The sequence below is a fragment of the Nicotiana attenuata genome, unplaced genomic scaffold (genome assembly GCF_001879085.1).
Source record: "Nicotiana attenuata strain UT unplaced genomic scaffold, NIATTr2, whole genome shotgun sequence".
In the NCBI taxonomy this organism is placed as follows: domain Eukaryota; kingdom Viridiplantae; phylum Streptophyta; class Magnoliopsida; order Solanales; family Solanaceae; genus Nicotiana; species Nicotiana attenuata.
In genome coordinates this window covers 28,745-38,984 of record NW_017671571.1, presented here as the reverse complement: position 1 = coordinate 38,984, position 10,240 = coordinate 28,745, and positions in this window count along the sequence as shown.

The following is a 10,240-nucleotide window of genomic DNA, read 5'->3' as shown; positions in this document are numbered from 1 at the left end:
AAAGCCTTTCCTAGTAATTGACAAGTGCCACTCGTGCTTTTCCTGTCTTCTTTAGCACCTGCTAAATCTGCATCTGAGAAACCTTCTAATTTTAACGAGTTAGAGCGAGGATACCATAATCCATAAGATACTGTGCCAATAAGATATCGAATAATTCTTTTTACAGCAGTTAGATGTGGCTCCTTGGGGCCAACTGAAACCTGGCACATTTAAAAACGCTGAACATAATATCTGGTCGACTTGCGGTCAGATACAGTAGTGATCCAATCATTCCTCTGTATTTTGTTTCATCAACTGGAGTACCCTGTTCGTCCTTATCCAAATTTGTAGCCGGACTCATAGGAGTGCCAATTGATTTTGCATTGCTCATGCCAAATTTTTGGATCAGCTCCTTTGTATATTTTGCTTGACAGATGAAGGTTCCTTCTTCAGATTGATGAATTTGAAGCCTAAGGAAAAATGTGAGTTCACCCATCATGCTCATTTCGAATTCGCTTTGCATGAGGTTTTCAAATTCCTTGGACATAAGAGAGTTGGCACTACCAAAGATAATGTCATCAACATAAATGTGAAATGATAAGATTACCTTCTATTGATCGTTTAATGAATAGAGTAGTATCAATTTTACCTTTAGTGAACCCATGATCAATAAGGAAGGTACTTAACCTGTCATACCAAGCACGTGGAGCATGTTTCAGTCCGTATAGGGCCTTAGTAAGCTTGTACACGTGATAAGGGAATTTTGAGTCTTCAAATCCTGGAGGTTGTTTCACAAAAACTTCCTCTTCGATGAATCCATTCAGAAAAGCGCTTTTGACATCCATTTGAAACAATCCGAATCCCTTAAATGATGCATAAGCTAACAGGATTTGTATAGACTCTAATCGAGCTACTGGGGAAAAGGTTTCATCGTAGTCGACTAGTTCTTGTTGTGAATAGCCTTGAGAAACTAATCTGGCTTTGTTCCTTATGACTTGTCCTTCTTCGTTCAGTTTGTTCCTGAACACCCATTTTGTTCCAATGACGGATACATTTTCAGGTCGGGGTATCAGCTTCCATACTTGGTTCTTGCTGAATTGATCTAGTTCTTCTTGCATGGCTTTTACCCAGCTTGAATCCTTCAAAGCTTCCTCTACCTTTTTTGGCTCTATTTGAGAGATCAACGCAATATTTGCTTTCTTTTTAATGGCAGCCCTGGTTTTCATTCCTTCGTTTGGATCTCCTATGATATATTTCTGTGGATATTCAGTTTCATTTCTCCATTCATTTAGTCGAACAGTGCTTGTAGTCGACTCTGTATGTTGTTCTGGAGTGTTATTGCTAACTTGTTCAGTCGACTCAATCACATCTGTAGGATTAGTTGATTCCTGTGATATTCCTTTGTCTTGAACTTCTTGAGTTTGATCTTCGTCACCTGCATTAATGCTTTTCTCGACCAAGGGATTATTTTCATTGAATATAACATGAACAGATTCTTCTACGCATAAAGTACGTTTATTAAAGACTCTGAATGATCTGCTATTTAATGAATAACCAAGAAAAATACCTTCATCACTTCTTGGATCAAATTTTCCAAGATTATCCTTACCACTTTTATGAATGAAGCACTTGCTTCCAAATGGATGAAAATAACTGATATTTGGACGTTTACCTTTCCAGAGTTCATAGGGACTCTTTTTCAGAATAGGCCTTATGAGACAACGGTTGAGAATGTGACATGCAGTACTCACACCTTCAGCCCAGAAATGATAAAGATGGGCTCACAAATGACAGTGGATTGAGCTATGAACCGGCTGATGTAGTTGAGTCTCCCCAAGAAACTCATGACCTCTTTCTTATTCTTTGGCGGCGGCAATTCTTGAATGGAGTTAACCTTTGATGGATCCAGCTCTATTCCTCGGCGACATACGATGAACCCAAGCAACTTTCCAGCAGGAACCCCGAATGCGCACTTGGCGGGATTCAATTTTAGATTGTACCTCCCCAGCCTGTTGAAAAATTTCCTCAAATCTTCCATGTGATCAGTGGCCTTCTTGGACTTGATGATAACATCATCTACGTACACCTCGATCTCCTTGTGTATCATGTCATGAAAAATAGTAGTCATGGCCCTCATGTAGGTGGCCCCGGCATTCTTTAACCTGAACGGCATCATCTTGTAACAATACATCCCCCATGGTGTGATAAAAGCCGTTTTCTCAGCATCTTCCACATCCATCCATATTTGATGATACCCAGCAAAACAATCGACAAATGACTGCAGCTCGTGCTTGGTGCAGTTGTTAATAAGAATATGTATGTTTGGCAAGGGGAAGTCGTCTTTCGGACTGGCCCAGTTGAGGTCCCGGTAGTCGACACAAACTCTGACCTTCCCGTCCTTCGTCATCGGCACAATGTTGGCTAACCATGTTGGATACTCTACTACCCTGAGGACCTTGGCTTTGACCTGCTTGGTGACTTATTCCCTGATTTTCAAACTCATGTCAGGCTTGAACTTCCTGAGCTTCTGTTTTACCGGCGGACATGATGGGTCCGTTGGCAGTTTGTGGGCTACAATAGATGTGCTGAGACCAGTCATATCATCATACGACCAGGCGAATATGTCCTCGTATTCCCTTAGAGTCTTTGTGTATTTTTCCTTTTCTGATGGTGATAAATGAACACTGATGCGCGTTTCCTTTACATTCTTTGTATCCCCCAAGTTGATAACCTCAGTTTCATCTAAGTTAGACTTAGGCCTATTCTCAAAGTTCTCAACTTCTTTAACAACCTCTTCTGGTATATCATCCTCTTCTGAGTCTATATCCGTTTGTTGCGTTGTCTCGTTGCAAGTCACAATCATCGGTTCATCAAAGATAAGTAATAGTAATGCAGTGTAAATAAAGTAAACGATAGAAAAATAATAAGCGCTTTGATATAAGAAACTGAAATGCTTTGATAAACTTCATAATTGTTTTGAACATTGGAGCTCTTATTTTCGAAAATAAAATGCGGAAAGAAAATCAACTAGCGAAAAATAAAGATGATGCATGGTGTTTTGTTCAGCCTTGCTACCCCGAAGCTCTCCCGGCCGTGGTGGTTCTGATGGAGCAATTATTGAGGCGCGTTCCTCGGCTCACAACTTGTATGGAAGGGCCTTCCTCTCCTTCCTCCTCAAAAATGACACAGCAGTCCATATTGTCGTCTTCCAAAAATAGATTCCTCATTGCTGCCAGTGCTTCCTCTTCTTCTGACCCATATATGACATCTGCTGGCTGGAAAGTTTGCTCCAGGTGAGGTATCGGATGCTCCAGTGGGTAGTAGGGACTGCGCCATGGTGGCGACCAGTGGTCGAACTCCTCCCAAGTGTATTCATACCCCAAACCGAAAGTGGTACCATGTTTCTTCAACTTGATGGGTTTGGCGATTCCCTGGAGGTTCTTTCCGAGCCCCTTGCTAGGTTCATATCCGCTCCAATTCAGTATACTTTCGATCTTGTCATCCCACCATTTATCCTTGTCTACGGCGTTGACTCGCTCAATATGATGGTAGGTTTCTCCGCCTATCTTCCTTCTTCCTTCGATCGCTGGGATGGTCTGGCGACTGTATATGGGATTACTACCGTCACCATGAATAATCACCTCTTGGTGATCCCACTCGAACTTCATTGCCTGGTGCAGGGTTGATGCTACAGCTCCAGCGGCGTGAATCCAGGGCCATCCCAACAACAGATTGTAGGACGCTGGGATGTCTATCACTTGAAAGTCGACATCAAACCAAGTTGGTCCCATCTGCAGACACAAACTGATTTCCCCAATGGTGGTCCTTTGGGAGCCGTCAAAAGATTTGACGTTGATGGCTCCATCTTTGATCTCATGCAGGCCTTTCCCTAATGTTCGGAGAGTCACCAAGGGACAAATGTTGAGGATGGACCCTCCGTCAATCAAAATCCTGGTGATAAAATAATCCTCGCATTGCACAGTGATGTGCAGCGCCTTGTTATTGCTCAACCCTTCAGGTGGCAGCTCATCTTCGTGGAAAGTAATTTTGTGACTTTCCAATACTTGCCCCACCATGTTCGCCATTTCTCCTCCAGTTATATTGCTGGTTACATATGCCTCACTCAGTATCTTCATCAAGGCGTTCTTATGTGTATCAGAGTTTTGTAGCAGAGCTAGGATGGAGATCTGTGTTGGCGTCTTGTTCAACTGATCGATGACTGAGTACTCCTTTGCTTGTATCTTCCTCCAGAGGTCATCAGGAGGAGTTTCCGTGGATCGTCTATAGGCCTGCTTACTTGATTCAACCAAATGTTCCGGAGTATAAACTCTGCCAGTTCGGGTCATACCCTGTGCTTCAATTACTTCTCCAGATTTGGTTTTCCCTTTCCTCCTCGCCTCGGCGGTGTAATCCCAAGGAATGGCCTTCGTATGGAATGGTGCTATGGCTGACATTGCCACCGGGATGGGTACCATCGCTTTGGGAGGTAACACAGCAACTTCAAATGGTACAGGTGCTTTTGGGGACCCAAACTCAACCTTAATCGGTTCTGGCGTCTTTGTAGAAGACGATGTTTTAAAATCGAGTGGTACGGACATGTTTACTTCAGCATCCCCAGAGGACTGGGTCTAGACTACAATCGGATTAAGAGTGACTGTTGGTTTCTTTGGATCGTCACCCTCCGCAATCAATCCAATCGACCCTATGGGGTCCCAATCATCTTCTATTTCTATCATATGAAGGCCTCCCCCTTTGTGGTCAGGCAGAGGGTTGTTGCGGATGTTCGGAGCAGGCTCCTTTGCTACAATGGTTTTGTTGTCAATCAGGGCCTGAATCTTGTCCTTCAGGGAGCGGCACTCATCAATGGTATGACCCTTCATGCCGGAATGGTATGCACAGGTTTTGTTCGGGTTGACCCATTGGGAAGGATTTTCTGGAGTTATGGCGGGGCTAGGGGTGACGTAACCAGCGGCTTTAAGCCTTTCATACAGCTGGTCGATTGGTTCGGCAATAGCGGTGTACTGTTTGGGGGGTCTGCGGTCGAAGTTTGGCCGGGGTCTAGGGAAATTTTGGCGAGGTGATTGATAGTGAGAGGGCTGAGCATTATAGGCTTGGTAGACGGGTGCGGGTTGGGAACATCTTGGTGAGGTAGGTTGATATGTGGGAGGTGGAGATGATTGGTAAGTAGGTGGTGGAGCTTGGTAGGAAGGCGGGGGTGCTTGGTAATTAGGGGTAGGTTGATATGTGAGAGGAGATACTGGGTAGGTTTGGTATTTTATTGGGGATTTTGTTCTCTGTGCAACCATCACGGCACTCACATCCTTTTTCTTGGACGTGCCACCAGACTGTAGAGCCTTGTTGGTAGCCTGCAATGCCTCAAAATTAGTGACCATACCACTTTTAATGCCTTCCTCGATCCTTTCCCCTAGCTTGATGATGTCGGAGAATTTCTGGCCTTCTATCAGCATCAACCTTTCATAATATTGTGGGTCCTGAGCTCGGACGAAAAACCTGTTCATCTGTTCTTCTTCTAAGGCCGGCCTGACCTTAGCCGCTTCTGATCTCCAACGAGTAGCATACTCGCGGAATGTCTCTGTAGGTTTCTTCTTCAAATTCTGGATGTAGAATACATCTGGCGCATTCTCCATATTGAATCTGAACCTGTCCATGAAATCGGACGCCATACCTACCAAGCTTGTCCACTTCTTGGGGTCTCGGCTAATGTACCAAGATAGAGCATCCCCTTTCAAACTCCTCATAAAGAGCTTCATGCGAATCTTTTCATCTCTTCCGACTCCGACCAGCTTATCGCAGTATGTCCTCAAATGGATTCTGGGATCCCCTGTGCCATCAAACATTTCGAACTTGGGAGGTTTGTACCCCTCCGGAAGTTCGACATCTGGCTAAATGCAGAGGTCCTCATAATTCAGCCCCTCGATGCCTTTGTTTCCTTCAACACCCTGGACTCGGCTAGTCAGCTTCTTGAGTTCTGCGGCCAGGTACCTGATGAGAGAGTCTTTGTCATCAGACTCTGGTGTGATTGAAATAGGTTGAGTATATTGTGGTATGGTTTCCACATATATGGGGGTGTGTTGGGGATGATCATTTGTGGAGTTTAGTGGTTCGGGAATGAGTAGTAGGGTGTTGTTCGAAATGTGGCATGTGTTGCAGTGTTGATGGGGAGCGGATTGGTTTTGTGGTTTTGGGATGTTTTGTGGAGGTATAGGATTTGGAGCATTGACATCCGGGGTAGTGAGGGAAAATGATAAGTTTGCCAAGTTCCGAACTTGGTCCAGTTCTTCCTGAAATTTCAATAACTCTTGTTCAAGCTGGGAGGCACTTTCCTTGGAAACCTGAATACCCTGAGAATTCTCTACCCTTTCAACCGAGCTCTCCTTCCTGATGTTGCTCAAGTCTTCCATTTTTCCGTTGTTCTTGTTTCTGATAGGACTCGGAGGAGGAGGAGGTGGAGGGCCCTTAGATCTTGTGGAGTAGGATGATGATGCTAGAGTGCACGGGCTAACCTTTTGGGGAGGAGAATAAAACAAAAGTAAAAACAAAAAGGTAACAAGTCAGTAAGGATTATGAGAAGAAAACGTTGCAATATTTAAACACATAGTGCAAGAATATAAATCGTGTCCTAATTTGGGTGCCTCGTTGTGCCCGAGGTAGGCCTAGCGACAAGTTGAGTTGGAGAACTTATAATGCCAAATGCCTCATTTTATTGATAACAAATAAGACGAATACCAAAACGACACCAAAATAGCAGAAATAAAATGTCACTAATGGCCGTGGGCCTTATTACATTAAAGAAAAAGAAAGACTCCTAACTACTTGGTCCCAGAAGGACCTTCCCCAGACTCGGCATCTTTAGCTCCATCGAACAGCTTCACCAGTTCATGCAGTCCTAGCAGCAAGTAAGCTCTAGCCAAGTGTCCTCCTTCGCTTCCCTCAGCATTCTAGCAGTTTTCGATCCTTTGGATGAACATCCTTTCCAATTCTACCAAACCTCGCTCCAAATACCCTAGTGGTTTGTTGGCGCTGACAGCCATATCTTTCCATTCCTCGATCAACTTTTGATGAGCTTCTTGAATTTCCCAGTGTTCATTCTCGTGCTCCCGAATCCTCTTACGCAATTGGTTGTACTTAAACCGCTCCTCAGCCTTTTCATCGACGACCCTGTGGCCTCGAGCAAACCCTTGTTGTCCCAAGCCTTCATGATCATCTTCCAGCCAACCTAAGTAGTATGGCGAACAACCGGCGTGGTATCTACTCGGCTCAATAGAGTCTCTTTCCAGTATGATTTTGCAGTGCCACATGTGCTGAGCATGGCACTTATGAGGGCTATCATCATCCTGAAAATCGGCCCTGAAATGACCCATTTTGTCGACCCTTGGTATAACTTGCTTCCTTCCTGCCTGTCTCATGGCTCGGAGAGGGACATAAGGGTAAGTTCCTCCCAGGCCGATGAGAGTAAGACACGGTGCATCCCGAGATCGGACAATGAACTCTTCAGTAGGGAACCATTCGAACATCCACTGCACTTGGTCTTCTTTCAGATTTTCAAACAACTCTACCCATCCTTTAACGTCTTCTGGTTGAGCGAACATGTTAGGCATATAGTTCATTCACCTTGGCTGATGGAAGGCGATATGATCATCCCAGTCCCTGCGTAGGATCTCTTCCCGATATTCACCCCTTTGGAGGTGCTCCATGAGCTAGAGTTGGAGTAGTAAGTTACAACCCTCAAAGTGATTGGCCCCTTGCTGACATTTTTCTAGGGCTCGTTATATCTCTGCGATAATCATTGGTACTATGCTGAAACGCTGCCCGCCAATCCCTTCCATTAGAGTCTTGGTAACCATGGCCAGTTTGGTATGGATCCTAGCCTTCTTCATGGGAAATACTATCATCCCCAAAAAGCAGAATATGAAGATGAAGACTCTTCTGTGGATATGCCCCAATGAGGTGAGGGCAAATTCATCTGGGTAGGTGCGGTAGGACTTGCTATGGCCGTACCTCTCGTATAGATATTCGAAAGGAATGTAAGAGTCCTTCAAACAAGTAAAGTCTGGTTTTTTCTTCAGTCCCATCATCTTGAGGAAACCTCTACCCTTGCGATTTTCTGGCATAAGCAAACCCGGAGTCTCCCAAGGAATACCGGCTAACCCTCCTATTTCTTCGAGCAAAGGGGTCATTTCCAGAAGCGAAACACTGATCTATCACTGTCCCAGAATAAGGTTGCAGCCTCTATGATTTTGTTGTCGGGCTAGATTTCCAAAAGGGAAGGCAAATTTCCCAAGTATTTGCGGACGAGAGTCTGATCGCTGGAGTGAAGGTCTTCCCACCAGCTTAGCAACCTTAGGTGAATGTTGGTTACCATGCCGAATCTGGGGACTTCGTGCCTCATTTATGCAAAACAAAGTGTTAGGCCCTTACCCCGCCGGACTCGACTATTTAAACCAATAATTAGCATAAACGACATTTAGTTCTCCAAATAAATGCACAGAATATGGTGGCGTCGGTTTGGGTTCCAAGGAAACCCGGTGGTATTTGGACAAGGCTATCTTAAAGAGTCATTATGTGGACAGCATAACCGACTCGACTAGGTTTGACAGTGATGCATGCACAGTAAAACAGAGTAAGGTTTCTATGGGATATTAGACCGGTACCCTAGAGCGGACAACTCAAGAGGGAAAGGCACGGAACCGTCGACTGCACCGCTGATGGACTAGTTTTACCGCAAATACGCCTTTACCAAATTTAGCTAGGCACAGCACCTCCAAAAATAGATTCATACACAGCCAAAGACCACAGAACCAAGGCAGGTCCAGCAAACACAAACAGGGATAGTGGGGTTAGGGACACATAGGACAAAACATGTAACCCAACAAAGGTCTAGGACTAGCTCAAGCATGTTCAGAAATAGCCATTAATGGCATAGTCAGAGAAAAAAAACAGACGGGAAGAACAAGCACATAGAGGGGTGATAGGGATTTGGGATAAGTATGCAAGTCATGCTTAGAAACACACATAAAGGGGGTATACTAATCCAAAGGGAAGGGCATCATAACATGCTAGTAATACATTTTAATTACAGATTCCGCAGGAGAACCGAAAATAGAAGCAGACTAGAGATAGTAAGAACTGAAACAAATAGAGAATCACATTGTTGTTGGAGCTTTGAATTGAATCTAGGACATACCAGTAAGAGAGCAAGAGCAGGATGCAAAGACAAAGTGATAACGCAATATTAGCCTTGGCTTACAGCCGGCTAATAATAGGAAAGAGCAGAGAACAACAATAGCAAAAGAGCAAGAGAGAAAGAGCACAAGAGAATGTAGAATTGAGAGTATTCAGTGATGTGTGTCTCAGTCAATGAAAGAGTAGTGTATTTATTGTTCTAAAAACGGGTAGAAAATAAGGTAAGAAGTAAAGTGTAGTATAAATATAGAAGTAAATACAATCAGAATCCCAATCAATGTAAGTACTCCCCTTTAATTGGGGTGTCCTAGTTCAAACGGCTACCAGGGTTACAAATAAGGAAAGAGACTAATTGAAAGACCAATTTCAATCATACATAGAGTAGTAAAGAATAAGGCGTGTGACTAGGACCAAGTACAGAACACATGAATTAAGGAAATTAAGAATCAATTGGCGACTTGCTTGCACATAAATAAGGCAGAGTATCGTTTTGAAAATCAGTAAGAGATCCGCTAGTATCGCAGGGAATCAGTTATCAGCTAAGGCAGATGTCAACAAGTAAGGAAATTCACAAAATCAGTGAAGAGTGTTAAGGCAAGTATCACAGTTAAAGGAAAATACATGAAATCAGCAAAGAGTTCTAGGGCAAGTATCATGGTTAAAGGAAAATACACAAAATCAGTAAAGTACTAGTCACAATCATTCAAGGATTCAAAGTGGCAAACTAATACTGATTTAAAGGGAATAAACACACATTAGACGAAAATCAGAAACCCTGGTATATAACATTAGGAGTCATGTGAGTCAGGGATGCGAGATGAACCCAAAGACAAACAGTATAAGGTAAAGATTAGTGAAACATGAACGCAAATGCAAGCACACAGGAAAAAAGAGCAGCTTTCAGGGTTCTAAGTCTAAAAATTAGGGTTTCACACAGATACTAGTACAAATCAATAGAGTAGACATGATACATGCAAAGGAGACGAAGAGACCATAAACCCTAATGAGAAAACAGAGTAGAATCACAGAATTTCAAAGCCAATTCGTAGATAATCAA